At 35.4% G+C, this 20493-nt stretch overlaps 1 long non-coding RNA gene across 1 annotated transcript; it reads right to left on the bottom strand.

The window, feature by feature from the left end:
- Window positions 1-1428: 1428 nt before the first annotated feature.
- Window positions 1429-2930, bottom strand: LOC111893084 (uncharacterized). The gene is made up of 3 exons (XR_002850784.3): window positions 2739-2930; window positions 2216-2334; window positions 1429-2118 (listed from the first exon to the last, which is right to left on the bottom strand). It is a non-coding gene; the product is annotated as an uncharacterized LOC111893084 (long non-coding RNA).
- Between the last annotated feature and the right edge of the window lie 17563 nt (window positions 2931-20493).

Genomic DNA, 20493 nt, shown 5'->3' with positions numbered 1-20493 from the left:
TAACCATGCAAATTAGCTTGACATTCTAGAGTCATTTACCACCTAATCAATCTGTCAATTAACCAAACACGCTTCATTGATCTATGATATTCTCGAGCTACCCTTTGCCACCCTTGTTAGTCCAAGTTAGTGATAGTTAGTCTCATAAGTGTTAATCATTTATAATTTTAAATCTATTCGATTGTGGACATGTGTTTCTTAAATTTGTGCAATTGTGGGCATGTATGTGAAGGGATGAGACTCGATTTTAACTCCATGTTGCTAAATTTAATTTATTTCTTTTTGTTAACTTAGAATATTCTTCATTTATGTTGGTATTTTAAAAGTAACCAATCATTTATGTAAAAAAACTCTCTTAGAGTAAATTTCTTCAAAATGGATTTGAAAGAGATTTTCATCACAAATAAATATAACTATAAATCCTAAATGAATAATACTATAATATAAAAGGTTATAGTAAATTATTGCATCTTATATATTGTTATGTTAAGAGATTTTGATGAATATGACTTTCCATTTCATCTACGTCCATAGGTTATAAAGTCATGCTAGCAACGTAATTCACAAGACCTAATCCCTACCAACCGACAACCCCTCTAGAAAAATATCATAAATACTCTAGAATATCGTGTTCCGGAGCACACCTCCGAAACAAAACATCGTGCTCCGGAACACGATATTTTAGATCAAGTGGTCATTTTTCCAAAAAGACAATTATGGGTTATTTTTGTCAAAAAGGTCGTTTATAGGGGTTATATTACTCAATTTTACTTTATTTATAGTATTCGGATTTCCTATTATACCCTTATCACCATTTCAAAGTTACATATTTAACTAATCAGTTTTATAATTTATATAAATGACCCGGTTATTAATAGCCCTAGATTTAATTATTTAGAAGGTTATAATCCGTTCTTGCGTTCTCAAACTTTTAGGTATTCTCATTTTATCCTACTCCTATATATATATATATATATATATATATATATATATATATATATATATATATATATATATATATATATATATATATATATATATATATATATATATAGAGAGAGAGAGAGAGAGAGAGAGAGAGAGAGTTAGGTTCAAATGTTTTCACTATCTATTGTGTGCCCGTATGATTGATTCTGGACCAATCATTTTAGTTATTTTAAGAAAATAATTAATGCATATTAAATGTTGAAGATGTAATTAATACCTATTATATCTTCAACATGTAATATACATTAATTACTTTCTTAAAATAACTAAAATGATTGGTCCAGAATCAATCATACGGGCACACAATAGATAATGAAAACAAAATAACCTAACCCTATATATATATATATATATATATATATATATATATATATATATATATATATATATATATATATATATATATATAGAGAGAGAGAGAGAGAGAGAGAGAGAGAGAGAGAGAAAAAAAAACTGTAAGATTGGTCCCTGTGCTATTCAAAAAACTTTGGATAGGATCCAAAAAACATTTTCATTTGCATGGAAGGTCCAAAATCAAAACATCTTCGTGATTTGTCCAAAAAAACATGAAAAAATGATTATGCCCTTTTATTTTCTTTTTTGTATTTTTTATAATTATTATAATACTATTTTAATTAAAATAAATAAATAAATAAAATAATTTGTCCCCTACCCAATCCTTTTGTGTGAAATCATGAAAATAATTGTTTTTCTGGTTTAACCAGAACTACATGTGTATCATTGTTTCTGGGTTTATATGATTCAAAATGAAAGCCATATAGAAGGAAAGTGTTCTCATGTCACTGATGGCTACGAATCTCACCTCCATCAGTAGATATCTAATGTTAAAATTAGCATTAGAACCTATTTAAGAAGATATTTATCACATTCTTTTTATCCCCGTCTCTTTGAATCACCCGAGACCAAATGTGTGGGTTTGTATGTATTCTCGAAGAACAAAGGTGTTGCGGTGCCCCTAACAACTTCAGAAAATCAAGAGAAAAGACTTCGCCCTTTTCTGAATTGTTCGCCCAGAAGGCCAAAACATATATAGCGCCCCTCTCCTCTTATGCATGTATCAAATATTATAAGAGCTGTACTCGCAAAGACGTTCAACTTTGATCTTAAAATCTGATTCACAATAGGTGTGGTGATGGTCGGTGTTAGTGTGTGCCCATAAACGAAATTGAAATTATGTGTGACCAGAAATGAAATCGAAAATAATTACCCTAAAACCTGTCCAGAAACACGATAAGTTTGTGGAACCCAAAAGAAAACCCTAAAGCACAAAGTCATCGTGTGTGTGTGTCAAGAACCTTCAAAGTCGATGGGATTGTTCATGTGTGACTGTAGAAAAAAAAAAATTCAACATGAATTCTCAAGATTTGACTGTATTGCATCTGAGAGAAATCGGTATTTGACCTTTGACATTCAAACTCTTAACTAGAAGGCTACGACTATCAGAGAACAAACCATATTTGTCTTAAATCTATCGTGTATCAAATCGTAAGGAAATTTGCAAAAATTGAATATTATATTAAACTATTGGTCAAAAACGATTCTCACTTTGAGAACAATTAGGTTCGATTTTTTTTTTTCAAATTTAAATTCAGATACAGGGGAAATTACTCAAATACTTAGCACAAAATCTGGAGCCAATTTACATCAAAGAAATTTGTGGGAGACTAATATTATCATTCCAAATTCAGCTAAAGAAAAACCCATATGATTATAAGCAGAAACCCAGTTACCTGAAAAACCCCAAAAGCTATGAAATCTATTCAACTCTTTCAAAACCAAATATGTTTATCTTATTGCTCTTGTGTCAGGTGGACTCACCGAATCAGTTCATCAAATCAGTGAGGGAACTAAAAATCAAAGAATGCATACGTTTGTCAAATATGTGTGAGAGAAAGAGACAGACCTTTGTATATTAGAAGGATGAAGACAACCGCATTACGGCGCCCAATTCTTTATTTTTATTTTTATTTTTAAAACCTAACCCGTGTATTATAAATTTAAATAATACAGATATTATAAAAATATAGTTTTAATCATAAATAACCATAATTTAATTAATAACATTTTACTCAATTTTCGTTAACAGCATTGCACTTCTATTTATTGAAATTTTCTATTAATTTAAAAACATAAAATAGCATTGTAATTTCATTACTTGTGCATGTTAGCGTTCTAATTTCGCTTCATACTAAAAAAAAAGACAAAACCATGTAATTTTTTTAAAGATATTATTTATTGTTCATAATAAAAAAAATATTTTTATAATGTTCCGTATGAATTGAAAAACTATGCTTTGACCAAACGCTTGATATTAGGAATATTGACCTTCAATAGTTGAGGCATAAATTAATACTTTTATATGTTAGTTGCTTTTTTCAAATTAATAACATTTTTCGTACTTACTAAATATTAAGTTACTGTTTATTGTTTATTTGAAACTTGGCATTGTATTTTTAGTTATTAAAAAATAACAAAATTGAAACTATTAATCTTATAAACAACTTATCTTTTATAATTCCTCAAAGAATGTAATCATGTATACATAATACATGAAAGCATTTTTTATTATTATTTGATTTTGTGGTGATTGGATGACAGTTGTAATTTTGATTTTGAGGGTCAAAATAATCAAATTTGGAGAAGCATATGTAAGAGGTTGTATGAAAAGCATGTACTAAGTGAGATAAATGTAAAGGTAAACCTATTGAAAGATAAATAGCATAAAAAATTGTCGTTCACTTTTACATTATGCTAGCTTTGAAGATCAAACTGAGAAAATACACAAACCAAATATGTAATGTGCATACCAAAAAAAACATGTTTTCAGCCTAAATCTAAATCCTTAAGATGTGAAAGTCAATTGATAATCATAGTTTGACCAACTTCCATAATATTTATGACTTTCTCAAAATTCGAAAAAAAATCATTATTTTAAGCTAGAAGAAGGTGAGTTATTTTCATATGCAATCCGATATTGTTTGCCAACAAATAGCATCTTTTTTCTAAAATAAGTGGACACCATTTTTCTGTTCCATCTTATCTTATTCCAGAAACAATCTTTTTAACCTTAATCACTTCAAAAAGCCAATAAACAAAAAAAAAACAATTAAATTAATACGACATGATTAAGCCATGAAAAAAACAAATTTCATTAGCTCTAATTCTTTTACAATGTACATTGACTTGGGTTTATCAGCAAAGCTACTGGGATAACTTCCTACAATTTGCATTATACCAACCTATAAGTTGCAAAAAAAAAACAAACAAAAAAACAACTGATCAGTCTCCAAAGTGCGGTGCAATTAGCTTATACAAAGCTTTGTACTTTGAAGACCATTATAAAATGTTCATCAACAGAGGATACCAATTTGGATAATAGCAAACCACAAAGAAATTATTTGATGTTAGACACAATACATATATACATATTTCATTAGTGGTAAAGAAAGAGGAATGTACATATATTTCTTTAGGCATGCACGTAAAAACAGAAAGTTGGAAATACCTTATAAGCCCTGGGTAGCCTCCCCTTCAATTGATTCATACTGGTGGGTATATGTCTTGGAAGGGTCGATCTCTCATTGGAAAAAACATATCAAACATGGAATCAAGATTTAAGAAGTTAAAAAAAAAATATTTAAGTTTTGAAGCCAAACAATTCGTACCAAAGATCTAGGGTTTCTAGATATAGGCACCAAGAATGCGATGGTGGTTGTTGTTGAGGGCATTGAGATTAAGACTGTGGTGTCTCTGGATGGCGTCGACCAGTGGTGAGTTCATGGTGGTGATGGTGAAAGATATTGGTGGTGGATGAGATTAGCGCTTTTCTTAGACATAGAGAGAAGGAGAGTTGTAGATGCTCGATCTATAAGTCATTAGAGGGATAGAAAATAAAGGGGCAGACGTGAAGTGCCATTGTCGAATCCTTAAACCGATTGTTGGGATGGGAAGGTGGTCGGAAAGTAGATTGTAATTGGTGTATGGAGGAAAACCATCGATGCGGCCAAAAACATGTAACCCTTGCATATAGATATAGGTATATGAGAATCAATATGAGAGATAAACCGATCAGCAGGATTTCAAAAATGGCGAAGGGGATTTTGAACTGAAAATATTGAATCCCAATATTCAGGGGATCGGTAAGGAAAGAGGGGAAAAAGTCGCATAATCATGCTACAATCACGGATATTCAAAATCAATTTCAAATTCTGAGGACGGATCTTGCTGAAAAAAATAAGCGGGAAAATAAGTGATAAGTTACCTGCAGGAGTGACACGTGGAACAATGAGCTCTATAAGAGGGACATTGTAGCACCTGATTCCTGGTATGTATTCGTGATTATTAAATCTCTTTATTTTGCATATTTAGCCTGGGACTCGGCGAGTTGAGGGACCGACTCGGCGAGTAGACCCTGTTTGGACTTAAACCCTAACCCGGGTGTTTGCACCCTATTTAATCGATCTAACCCAGCTTCCACTTCCCTTAGCACTCCCAGAGACTTGTAGAACGAAACCCTAGCCTCCTTTGTGTCCTTGTGGGTGATTGTAAGCATTTGAAGGTGTTTTGGGGCTTGGGAGAAGAAGTAGAAGATTGAAGAGTGCAAGAAGGGAAGGAGATCCGTAATCTACTCTGTGAAAGGCCTCCATTCAGGTAGAAAAGACCCTAACTTGATCTTTAGCTCGTTAGTCCCCTTCTTGTCCCTAAGAAAAGAGGTTTTAAGCCCTAAAAACCTGAATCTCTATGTGTTTATGGCTAATGTTCTGTAAGAACTTTGGATGTGGACCTTTTGGACTTCATAGTAGCATAAAGTCTCTGTGGTTGAGGTAATGGAAGTCCCCAGTGAGCATAGGACCTCTTGTATAGCTTGGAAGTGCATGTTTGAGCTCATAGGGCCATGCATGCACGTAAAGTTTACAACTTTACGTGGTAAATGAACCCTAGGACCATGGATCTGTGGTCTAGAAGTGTTGCATGTCCTAGATCTGGCCTACTCAGGAAGTGGGTCGAAGGACTCGGCGAGTCCCAAGGTGGAACTCGACGAGTTCTATGAAGATGGTCGTCGACTCGGCGAGTTGGATGAACAAACTCGGCGAGTCCTATGAAGATTGCCTGGAACTCGCCGAGTAGTTCTTCAAACTCGGCGAGTAATATGAACATCCACAGAACACGAGGGGTTTAAGCGTCAAAGGCTCAACCTTTCGTACCTGTGCTCGGAATTAACCATATAACGTAGTCCCGAAACCCCCAAACCCTCAAATGGGGTGTTTTGGTGTGGATTGGAAGCAAGCAGAGGACCTGCTCGAGGAACTCGGCGAGTTGCTCGTAGGACTCGGCGAGTTGGTACTCGAGTCGGCCTCAAAGTCCCGGTTAGCGAGTCTGGGGTGACTCAGTGGGTGAAAGAGGGACCTGGTGAGTGGGACCGGATCAGCGAGAGATGGACTCGGCGAGTTGCTCTCTGGACTCGGCGAGTCCAGTCAACTGGAAGTTGACTTTGACATGGTCTTTGACTTGGTGAGGGGTAAAAGGGTCATTTTACCCTAAGAACATCTAGCGTGTTTGACTGATCGTTTTGTGGGAATTACAGTCGAGGGACGTTAGCAGCAGCAGCAGCAGACAGCCAGTTCCCACACAAACCAGCAGCCTATTCGAGGTGAGTTACCTTCCTGTAGCAGTGGGTCTAAGGCCACAATGCCGACCCACCAGTAGGAGACGTATGATAGATGATTGTCTTTGTGATATCATCTAGGTTGCTACTACCTGATATGTTATATGCTAGCATGATATGTTGTATGTGATAGTAGTCGAGTTCGGTTGTTAGGACCGAAGGGTAGTCAGACACCCCAGATACGTCTGACAATATGTGATGATATGTTTGCATGTTGGCTTGTTATGTTATATGCGATAGGGGTAGTATGAGGGGATCAGTCCATGTGTTCGGTTGTTAGGACCGACGGGTAGTCAGCACCCCAGAATGGCTTGACACGGGTAGTCAGCACCCCAGAATGGCTTGACATGGGTAGTCAGCACCCCAGAATGGCTTGACACGGGTAGGACGGCACCCCAGAACGGTCGTACCGGGTAGTCAGGCACCCCAGAATAGCCTGGCAGTATGCGTGTTAATTGTTTGTATGATATGTGGTACGATGGGGGAACTCACTAAGCTTTGTGCTTACAGTTTATGGTTTTGGTTTCAGGTACCTCTTCGTCGAAGGGGAAGGAGCCGGCGCGGTAGCGGCACATCATACACACACCCGGATTCCGCACTTACGAGATTCTCTGGGATTTATACTCTGATATTATGATGATTGTATGATTTGATTTTTAGACATGGCTTACGTTTTGTTATGGTTTGATCAATCAATGTTTTTAACAATTAATGTTTCTCTAAAGTAATGTTTTTAAAATGAAATTTTTGGACGTGAAATTTGGGTCGTTACAAACATGTGGCATTTAAGGGAGGTTTTTATTAAGCATGGAGATGGAGATTAGTAGATTATGAAAGAAAATATAAAAAGAATACAAAAAAGAAATAAAAAGGGCAAACAAGTCTTTTCAAGTTCTCCAGGGACCAAAACCCAAGGAAAACCTTGATTTTGTACCACCCATGCAAGTTGAATATCAAAAGTTTTTTTAGTACCACAAAGACTAATTTTGCAGTTTTGTCTATATATATATATATATATATATATATATATATATATATATATATATATATATATATATATATATATATATATATATATATATATGTGTGTGTGTGTGTGTGTGTGTGTTCAAATGTGGATTGACATATATTGTGTAGACGCGTGGACAATGCTATTCTGTGAGAATAACAAAGAAAATATGTTATTTGATAATATTAATACATTCAATCGTACATAATTATTGTCACTATCACACGTTCTCAATAATTAAATTGTCTATAAGGTTATTATAGACTTTTTATTATTATTCTCATTTTGTTAAACTGTTGTCAGAATGTTTATTGAATCGTTTTCTGTCAGAATGAAAATAAGATGTGTGAGAACAAAAATAAATAAGAATTAGTGAGATTGCATAAAAATTACGATATTTAAGTAAGGTTGAACATATTCGCATTACTAAACAACTGATTCTCTTAGTAATTCTCGTAGAATAACACTGTCTACACGTCCACACAATAATTGTCTATCCACATTATAACCTAGACCTATATATATAATTTTAAATTTATAAGGATATAAAAGTAATATTTAAATTTTGTAAAAATATAAATGAAATTCTTGCTATTTATTTACTTCATATGAGGCTAGTAGATGCCATACCACACTTTTGCAGTATCATGTTATTGTTTTTTTCTCACTCTACAAAACTGGTGGGTGCCATACAACACTATGTCACACTTTCATTATTATTATTATTATTATTATTATTATTATTATTATTATTGGGGTAAGAGGTTGTATCGCGTAAAATTGTTGTGGTATTTGTTGATAGCTTGGGCTTGGGCTTGGGGTCATGGCGAAATCGAAAAAGGGTTCCATTTATGATCGGTAGACCGACGCGATTTGCTACGAGCAGTAAATTGAGGGTTATTTAGATTTATTTTTTGATTTGAAGGATTTCAAATATGAAAAAGGTTTGTGTGTGAAATTTTTTGTGGTAGACGGTGCACCGCATGGTCTGACCACCTTCCGAGTGGCAGAAGTACAGCCTATTCCTCTTACGGCATACTCAAATCTGCATCGTGATAAACTTCATGAATTATTGGGCTTGCACCAAGTTCAACATCGACACAAAACGGAAGTAATAACAAACACAAAAGTGTCTAGTGTTTCATAAAGGACGGATTTTAAGTGTCTAATCAACCAGGTGATTCAAGGAAATCATCGTGATTTTACAATTAAAAAAATAATTTAAAACATGAATAAGTCAAAATTGGGGGAAGTTCAAAATTGCACGTGATCAAAACAGCAATATTGGGGTTGACTGATGGGGCACACTGCGGTTGAGAGATTTCCATCCATATGAGTCGGGCCTCATAACCTCTGGGGTTCAAATGTTATGTGGGTCTCTTTCTGGACTCTGTTAAGTCTTGAAGATACTCCTCATAGCTTTCTTAGATGTTCAATGGTTTACCCTATTCATTTGGAAAATGTCTACTACACTGAATGATGCTGCTTGAGAAGAAATAGAAAAAAGATTTCCAATATTGCTTGAAGGCTTAGCCAATCAGTATTGGAAAAGATATGAATGTAAGATTAGTAAGGCTTAGCCATGGTACACTAATTGCATTGTTGAAGAGAAAAAGGTAAGAATAAAAAAGTACAGGGAATATGGAACATATAAGTTCCTTTAAACTATTTGATAAACTTCATGATTGTGCTTCCTATCATTATGTCACTGTTCATCTAAACGAATATATATAGGGGTGGCAAATTGAGCAATCTGGTCGTGTTTTTGTCTGGTAACACATGACATGAAAATGTTGTATGTAACACGAACACGACACGAGACACGACACAATGTCGTGTTTTTTTTAACTATCATGAAAACGAGCAATTAAAAAACGACACGACACAACGAAGATAACATAAAATTATAATTAGTTTATTTAATTAATATTTAATCATACATAACACGATAAACACGACACATAAATGCAAAATCGTGTCTATTTCGTGTCGGATTCTAAACACGACACGGCATTATATTTTTTTACACTTAACATGAACATGAATTCAAATTCCAGTTTCGTTTGATGTGATGTATTTTTGTCATGCCGTGTCATGAATTACCACTATAAATATATATACCACCGATTAAACTATTCTATCAGCCAGCTTGATGAAATTCAAAGAGAATTCCTCGGTAATATGAGCATGCTTGAAAAGAAAATACTTTCCGGTAACATTTGTTCACTGGTTCTTCTTAAAGTAATTATCATTAGTTGTTCACTGGTTATTTTTAAAGTATATATACTAGCAAAGAAAATAACTTCAAGTAACATTCAAAACTTTATTTCTGTAGTCGGTGTCTAGCAGAATCTCACATATAAAAGCTTGTCCTTTTAAATATTCTGGATAACATGGTACTATTAAAGAATCATATAACGTGATGAAGCTTTTGTCACTTCATAAAGATATGTAAGGGCATGGGCAACCATATATTCTTCTGGCTAACCCAATTAAAGACGTCTCTCATGTGCGCAAGCATTGAGACTTCCCTCTTTATGCATCTTCCTTGACCCGACTACTAAAACTTTAGAAAACTTGGAGGAAAAATTTAGACTTAACGATAGACATGTACTCTATTAATCATCTCATATTCATAAATTTAAGGTATTCTAAGAGAGTTAAAATAGGTAGCAAGCCTAGAGGAAAATGTAAAATATGTTCATATAGTAGTGAGATAATAAGACGAACTAAATGGAGTTATAGATCAACCAAATCTTAACCAAGCACGCCCCAAATTTGTTTAATTTCCTTGAATCACTTGCAAACAATATATACATCACATTCTAAGACGATGATGACTACTTGCACGTTGGAAAAAGAATAAGCTATAAGATGCCTGGTTGGTAACTCAAATCTCAAGACTTTTTGGGCAATAAATAATGTACATATGTGTTCCAAGTGAATGTTAGAAAAAAAGGGTACAAAACAGAATATTGGTAATTAAACATGGATATCTCACATATCATGTATATCATGTATGGTCTTCCTGTGTTGATATTGAAATACCCCGCGCTTGGACTATTTTAAAATAGCATTTTAACAAAGATACTTTTAAAAGAAACTAAGAGTTTAATCCGCAGAAAACAGTCCCAAAAATAAAATTTCAAAACACAGTTAAGTTTGATTAATAAAACAAGTGAGTGTGTCTTTGTACGATATAAAAACCACATTTTAAGTTATAAACTTCAATATTAGTCGTCTATGTCCAAAAAAGTTGTGAATCCTATAACTTATACCATCATCACTAACCACCAAAAATTTTAGTAACAAGTTGATTTGGGAGCCTAGTGACTACAATCTTAGGGTTAGACATTATACCGATAGTGTATGAGTGAACATTCAACTCATATAGAAATGTACAACCCGCACCTTCCCAAAACAACAACAAAACATCAATAGATAACTTGGGATGAAATATAACAATACCCAAAGTACATTGTTATAAATGTCAAAACTTCACAAATAGATAAATGAATCAAATTAGTTATGCTTTGATTAAGCAATTCTCAACAATCAAAACCCACACCAAAATCACATAGATAGATATATACTTACATAAGTTCAAAACAACTCAAATAGATAATGCAATGCATGCAACTATCCTAACCCATGTCAATCTCAATAAGTCCAAACTCACGATAATAAATGGCAATGGACACTTGAGGACACTCTCCTCAAGTTGCTAGAGAAGATGAGTCTCCCATCTACATGTTCTATCGGAAAAAACACACTCTCCTTTTCATTATCTAGTTAAGTGACTCTCCCACCATCGATCTAGGAACTAGATAGCCATATCCCTAGTCCCACACAAGGGGTAGAAAACTTCTACTTATGTAAGTGAGGATTATCTATAAATTTACTCAAAACAACTCAAAATGCATTGGATCCTAGATATGAACACTTAAGTCGCCCATCCTAGTATGTATACACAATTTGGATGCCAAAATATTTTCAATATAGATATTTATCTTTTGTTATGAAATCACTTTCAAAAACCTTTTTTCATGAATGCAAACAAGTATATGCACATATAAGCAAATAGAAATCAAGTATACGTTAGATGGTTTTCAAAACACAAGATTAAAAATAAGGGATGTATATTTGTGTTATCTCACAATAAAGATCAAAGGGTACATGGACTCGGAATACGATAAATTTACCCCGCAACAATGTGATATTTTCAAAATATGTCCTTAATTAACTCAATAAATGACGTTCCCAAATCATAAATATAACCATTTAATAAAGAAAACACAATTTGAACATAAGGAAATCACAAGCCAAAATACTCATATAATGGGGACAAGTGTTCCAAAGTAAAAGTATTTGCCTTAATCCTAAGATTGCAATACCAAAGTTCTCCTTTACTTGAGTTGCACCACTTAATCTCTATGCCACCAATTCAATCACCTAGTATCATCATAAGGTTGTTACAAGACCATAACAATCTTTTAATGTTATTATGACAAACTAAGCCCAAATTACACTTCATAAGTCCTAGTATGGATCATAGAAGCCAAAGGGAATAGGAAGAATGAATCAAACCCAAGACCCAAGCTTGAATTAAAATGGTAGATGTAACAGAATGCATAAATTCCTTTGTTTCTCATTTAGACATATAACTTTCAAAGAACATTAAGATTGATTCCAATGACTCAAATAACTTCCAATAGAGGTTGAAACAAATTATATGAACATAGTAAGGATCCCCATTTGATCAAATACTTGAATTAAACACAAATTTATAAATATCATTCCATTAATCCAAATTGATGATAAAAAGGAGTAAGAATATAAGCATCATCAATTCATTATGTATGAAAGATGTAGTTCAAATAAGGATCTACTTATTTCAATTGAACCTAAATCATATAAGGAATAGAGGAGGTAAGGTTTTAGGATCTTAATCACTCAACTACAAAGAATTACAATTCCAATTGACTCTATTGAAGTATGATGCCAAAAATGCACTACTTGACACACTTAATGCATAGATGTCATCATAATTCACCATTTAATGATAGGATAACATAAATTGACATGGAGATAAGATTTTAGCATGATTTTGAGTTTGGAATCTATTTAAAAGACCAATAAGGTTAAGAATCCCTAATTATAATCCATTTTAGTAAGGTTTTGCATTCAATTGCCAAAATCTCGCCATTGGATATAGATTTGTCAAATGGACCATGGATTTGAATGGAAACACACAATTTAACATAAACTTAAGCTCATAACATTTCTTGGAGTTAGGAAACTAGATCTATGCCATTATGAGTTGGAGGATTCCCAAATCAACACATAGAGCTATACTTAATCAAAACACCAAGCATTCTTGCCATAAGTCAAAATTAACAAATAGATCACTGAACTGAAGTTACTTACATACTTAAGTATATAATCAAGTTCAAAGTTAGATTACAAATACTAGATTCAGATTTGACATTCTAGGGTTTGTAAAATTGATCAAAACAACACACATTCTCCAAATCTCACAATTATTAGCTAGTTAGAGCTTGAACATGGACCCAAGAGTGAAATTACATCACTAATTTCATGAAAACATCATGGATTAAGTAAGAGATTGGAGTTAGAGATTCATAACAATGCCAAGAAATTAAAAGGAAAAGGAAGAAAATTGCCTCTAGCTGCAAGATGATGGCAAGATTTGGAAAGGCTTCATATAGCAATTCTAAGCACTGGAGTTTCAATCACGGAGGTCGAAGGGAAACCAAAGTCGTTTGGAGACGAGAGTGACAAGAATGAGTGAGAAAAAGGTTGTTTAACGTTAATAAGATACAACTTTGTGATAACTTCACGATGCATCAACCTAAGGATCACAATTCGTTTTCCCAAATTTTGAAAAGTTGATAGTTTTGGTCCCTCCTCCTCTTAAATCTTTTCAAAAATGGTTCCCAAATTACTTAAAATTCATATTATATCACAGATGGTCCTTCCCGATCTTAACATATACAAAATTGGTCCAAGTTGATTATTTTGTTAAACTCTTTGGTCGAACACAAGTTTCTCCAAGTTAACACTATTGGTCCTTTACTACGAACGTCTTACCTTATTGTCAAAATTTTATCTTATTTTATTTTAAACTAGTAATGAGGTTTATTATCATTTTATTCCTCATTATTTATTTCCAATTTGTTATTTAATTTTAATTTTATTATTTATTTTATTTAAATAAGGATTTTAACTTTACTTAAAAGCCCAAAGCTTCTAGCTCAGAAAATAGGGTGTTACAAATATTTCTCCCATATATTGTATGTAACATCCATAAAATTCGAGCCAATTTAAAACTTTTTAAAGCATTTAAAACCATTCAGTTATTACAATTTGTTTTCAATATAATCTAAACATCAGAGTTCCCAGAAATCATAAACCATAAATCGAGGAAGTGTACGGTCACGCCTTTGCCTTCCCGCGGTCATCCGCTGTACCTGAAACAAAATCGATAAATGTAAGCTCGAAGGCTTACTGAGTTACCCCCAAAATACTCATACACACAACAATACACAATACAATAACAAACATCATACTATGGGTCCAATCATCCATCGGGATGGAATACCCCAGGCCCTCAGTCATCGGTTGGAATGCCCATCTACTACGAGTCCAATCATCCTCAAGATGGAATACTCTCAGCCCACAACCATCGGGTTGGAATGCCCACACACAATACATATACAACATATACTATGGGTCCAATCATCCATTGGGATGGAATACCCTAGGCCCTCAACCATCAGGTTGGAATGCCAACATACTATGAGTCCAATCATCCTCGAGATGGAATACTCTCGTCCCACAATCATCGGTCGGAATGCCCACAACTAGTCAAACATGTGCACCTATATCAGATAATCATACAATTGTCTATAAAGACAACACACTAGGGCCCACTCATCCTCAGGATGGAATACCCTCAACTACCATAACAAGCATGTGCACACATAACAGGTAATCACCTAATAGTATACAGACAGTTAGACCAACTATAGGTCTCTAAGAATAATCACGTCCAAAATACCAGGATACTGATCTAACTGATCATACTAGCATATAACCATCCTATCTACCAGGATACCGAGCTAACATATCACAATAGTAACCATTCCAAATAACAAATCAAATGGTCGGTCTTGGTGCCTTAGACCTTTGAGTACAGTGTGGATAACTCACCTCGCAATGTCGATCTGAACCGAAGAATCGAATTCCCGAATTACTGTCTTACCAAAACTCCCGAACTATACAAATAATGAAAGGACAACTCAAATCGTCAAAAACGAACCATGCATTATAATGGGACGTTATGGGACAAAAGAGTGCAAATAATCTACCAAGGATAGATCTAGAAGAAATAGGCACAAAGCTAACAACTGTATACCTTCTGGAGCTCCCAAAGCAGATGATGAACGAAGATCTACAAGCCAATCTTCCTTCCTTGAATCCTTAATGCACAAGCTTCTTCTTAAAGGCACAAAAACACACTTCCAAGCTCAAGAATGATCACTAGGAGGCTAGGGTTCTTTCAAGTCGGCTAAGGGAGGTGTGGAGGCTGAAAGAGATGAGAGGAAATGGTCCATAAGGTGCTTAAATACTCTACAACCCTAAAAGTTAGGGTTCCATCCTGACACTCGTACGCCCAGCGTACTAGGGCGTGCCCTAGTACGCCAAGTGTACCACATGTACGCCTAGCATACTACTTCGATTTCCAAAATTACCACTTTGCCACCAGGGCCTCCTTTTGCCACTTCCTTACAAACCAAGCGCCAAAAATGATATAGTTAATAATCTGAGGGATGAATTTAAAGCTACTTGATAATGGGATGTTACAACTCTCCCCCACTTAAATTCGGTTTCGTCGTCGAAATCATTCCTTACCATCCCCAGCAACCCAACATCCTGAGGGTCACCTCCACAACCATGACATCCAAAGACTTTCGAAGGAGACTAACCCAATGGAAATATTTTCTTTCCAGAGAAGACGAATCCATAATCCCATGCGGCATACAACCCCACTCCACCTAAAACTAGCAATCTGGAAACTTGAGTTTGGTCGGACTCCCTGACAGACCACTCATACTAACCATCGCTAGTTCCTTCCCATTACTATTAACGGACCACTCAACCTTGGGAACCTAAAGTTCCTACCTGAAAATAGAACCATGGGTCATATTCTGCTATCGAAAGTTCTTTGCTTCCTTTAACTCCTAAACCATTATACATATAATCAACCATCTCAAAAACACTAACACTCACACTTGACCCAATCAGCCTTGGCTGGAATACCATGTATGCCTACGACGGGTCCAATCATCCTCGGAATGGAATACCCTCACATCACGCACATGTCTAGCCCAATCAACCCTCGGGTTGGAATACCAAACACGTCAGGTCCAATCTATCATAGGCTCCGATCATCCATCGGGATGGGATAACCTAGATTGGAATACCACTGAATACATCGGGTCTAAACCCATAACTTGAGATCCAAGGATCTATCCTTGTATCTCCTCCAAAATCCTCTGATTCAACACAACTGGGTACAACTCACCCGAACCCCAACAAGACATCCATTTCAAACGCGCCCCAACAAGACGCCTAACCATCACAATCTCTATGCCTATAGCCTATGTATGGAATACCCTTACATGGTCCTCAACATAGGTCTGGATTGCCTCTGAGCCCACGTCATGAGTCTGGTATGCCCTCGCCGACCCTCAGCTCATGACTAGAATGCTCCCTGATAACCTATCAACAATACTATCGTCACTTCAGTTGCTCAACATTCCATCCTAGAGATACCCACCTCCTCCATTGCCCAAGGAGGCCTAATCAATGTCCTTCATAACGTCAACAAGTGTCATAGTGCTGAAACCTCACCCTACACTATCCACTTGTAGAAGAAGTTGATACCCCATAACACATATATACTCAGTACCCGATCATATAACTAACAAACCCGTACAAAGTCTTCAGCATGCCTGGACTGCCTCAACCCAACCACTTTGGAAACCGTTATCTGAACTGTAACAAATAGCATCTCCCATAGCTAACGTCCCATCCAAGAATTCCCAATTCTCCCCCACTTAGAGCACGGCGAATCTAATATGCAACTTAACTGTCCTAATACGAAGTAACAAACTTCAAAATAGTTTGAATTCCCGCTGATGATCTTTGAATTTCTGAATTACAACTGCTCGCCTTAGACTGGCGATTATCTATCCTATCTCTTATCCTCGAATGCATATCCGGATCCTAACCATCTATGATCCACTGGAAATAAATTCTCCCTAGCATCTCCTATATCATAATAACTCGTGCAGAAAGAAAACGAAAGCTCATAATACAATCATAAACAAATAGATAGGAGAAAAGACATACTGGTCGCCACATATGGTACTGTCCTGGCCTCCTCGGCTGTATGTTGAAAGGCATGTCCTTGAGCCTTCGGAGGTTCTGCTCTACCCTGACCCCCGCCAATAATCCTTAGGGTAGATGGTGTTGGGGCCTGCACCTGCCTGGAAACTAGTAGGGGACATTGGGCCTTCATATGGCCCACCTGCTCACAATGGTAACAAAGTCTGACACCAACCCATGCAATCTGTTACCTACAATCCTTCGTGATGTGACCATCCTTTCCATACTTGTGGCATCCTGAAGAAGATTGAAAAACCTCATCATGTACCTTGCTGTACTTTCCACAAGTACGAACCCTCTGGCTCTCCTGCCTGTAGTCAGTGCCCTAAATCGCTTTGGCGTAGGCTGTGATTGCGTCGGGGTCTGTCTCTGCTTCTTCAACAGAAGCTCAATCTCTAACTCGCGCCGTCTGGCGGCCTCCTGCAACTCTAGCAAGGTATCGCATCTCTGCGTGGGCACGAACTATCTAATGTCTATCTACACAACAAGAACCTTGAAGAGGTCATTTTGCTGCTTTTCCTACATGGTCTTCTTCTTCTACCTTAGAGGATACTCATGCTCATATCTTATCTACAATTCATATTCAAAGGCACCATGGTCAACCTTTTTCTAGGTCTCCAATGGAGGTATCTGTTGATGATTGGTGTGCTTTAGCTGCTAATATTGAAGGAAGACAAAGACTGGTATCTGAGGTTTCTGTTCCTTAATTTTCATATAAGGGTAAAAGGTTCATTTGAAGAAGAGTAAGTTAACAAATCTCACTTTCATATTTTATACTTTGAAAATTTTGCGAGTTTTATTGTCTTTTGATTTTTTCATGTTATATATATTGAGATTCATTTTTTGTAATTGTGGTTTTTTGGAGCAGATCTGTCAGATATTTCAACCAATAATCTTGATGAGTTAAAGAAACTATGCAAGATTGAAACAGTTCCATACTCATTGACACTTGGATATTCATACTGGGGTGCAGGTGACTTTATCTTGAAATTTACACTCAAAACTATTTTTTTTCCTTCTTTTTCTTGTAAGTTTAGCCTTGTTCTTTTCTTCAATTAAGTATTGTCTGGAGAGTGTTGTATGAACAAAAATAAATCAACATTTTATCATTCTCTCCAAATGTAAATTCTAAATGACAAAAAATTATAAATTTATATCATTGTTGTGCATATGTTTGTTTTGATTTTAAACTTGTAAATTCTTTAAAGTTTATTGTAAACATGATTGTATAGTATCTTATATGCAATGTTCGAAACCAGGAATAACATAGTCTTTAGAAACTTGGAATACACAGTCATAGTTTGACTTAATTAGTTGCCTATTTAGTTTATTAGTTGCTTGTTTTCTAGCTTATTATAGTCACTGATTGGTTTCTTGTTATGCTTAAATGTTAACAAGTATCATGGCTACCTTCAACAATAGTTTTGGATCGACACTTTCTAGCAAAAGATATCATGTACGTGTTCTTGTGCTGCTATTGTGGATTAGGGAACATCCTTGCTTACTGGTCCAACTGTCTCACATGAAGCTTCTATTAGAACTATTAATCTCAGGGATTTCAAGTTTTTCATATTTCTTGTATTTAATTAGTTTGTAAATTTCTGTTACAACTTCTATTGATTTGTTTTATCTTTCCATGAAACGATTACTTGTATGACATTAAATTTTATGCAATAGATTGTATTTTTGTATGTGATATTTTATTTTCTATTATGAGACATTAAATGCAAATTTAATTTGAAAATTAGTAAATCTAGAAATAATATTTTTTTTAAACATTTAAAATTACGATACGCAAAAATGTGTGTCATCTTCATTTATTACATGGCCTTTCTTGACAAAGGCTTTAATGATACGCAACGCGAGTCGTAAATGTGCGTTGTAAGGTTACGACACACAAATGTGTGCCATCTTCCTTTATGATAGGGCCTTCCTTGATACACATTGCGTGCCGTAAATGTGTGTCATAACTGCGCATCGTGAATGCGTGTCGTAAATAAATGACGAGCAAAAGCGTGTCGTCTTTCGTTATGACAAGGCCTTCCTTGACACGCATTTGCATGTCGTCTGAGCATTTTACGACACCTATTGCATGTCGTAAAAGGGTGTTTTTTTATGTAGTGTGGTTTGGGTTTTTGGAAGAAACCATGACAGAGAGGAGAGGGAGACCCTTTAATATTATATATATATATATATATATATATATATATATATGTATATTAAATAAGGCAAAACTTCATAAATGGTCCATGTGATAGTGAAATGATAGAAATGCCCTTTACTTAACAGCCAAAAGCTAACGGAGTTGGCGAAAAGGGCCATTTGTTAAAAGTTTTGAAACCACTGGGACTATCTGTAAGGTTTTCTAAACTTAGGGACTAAACTTCAGATTTTGAGATACCATAGGGACTATTTATGAAGTTTTCTCATATATATATATATATATATATATATATATATATATATATATATATATATATATATATATATATATATAAGTTCAAATGAGAACCACTACACATTCCTAACATTACAACCATTAAACAAAAAGCTAGATCATACATTCAAATTTCGAAAACACTTTCAAACTCTCTCATCTCTTTCTAACTCTCTCATGAACATTCATGAGCTGATAAAGCTAATACCACCTCTACCACCTAGCACCGTCACCTAACGCCGCTACCTACTACTGCAACCTACCGGGGTCGTCGTCGTTTTACCACTGCCTCATACCGCCGACTAAACTCACCACTACCACCTCCAGTCACTCAGATCTGAAGCCATACGTTACATCTGCGACCTACCACCATCGTCGTGTCATTTTTATGAGCTTCTACTAGCCACCAGTGACTTCTCAAGCTGAAACACTAGTGTCGTTCCAGATAAAAACTTTTGACCACTACTTGACGAAAGTCTTTTCGGCCTCCAGATCAATGACCACTTCCAATCGCATCCTTCATAACATTATAACATCATCTTTGCTTGTTGTCCAAAACCATCAAATCTATCGTATCTTCGTTCAGATCTAAAGATCTTGTTCAAGTCTATGTTTTCCACCACTAACGACCTCCAGATCCGTGAGCTTCGGTTTGGATCTATGATTTTTTAAACCGTTGATGTTGAAATTTGCGAGCTTCGACGAGATTGAAGGAGTTCTGTAGAGATCCATTTTCATGTTCTTTACTTCACACACCTGGTTTTGTGTTCTTCATGTCAAAGACACCAAAAAAGTCATCAACTGCCATCAATCTTTCAGATCTGAAGCCAAAGTTGCACCGATTTCTCAGATCTGCTCAGATCTGTTGTGTTTGATGCAATTTCAGGCATAGATCTGGTG

This window comes from Lactuca sativa, chromosome 5 (assembly GCF_002870075.4).
Source record: "Lactuca sativa cultivar Salinas chromosome 5, Lsat_Salinas_v11, whole genome shotgun sequence".
Taxonomy (NCBI): domain Eukaryota; kingdom Viridiplantae; phylum Streptophyta; class Magnoliopsida; order Asterales; family Asteraceae; genus Lactuca; species Lactuca sativa.
Note: the sequence above shows the minus strand (reverse complement) of the source record. Positions and strands in the feature narration are given on the sequence as shown.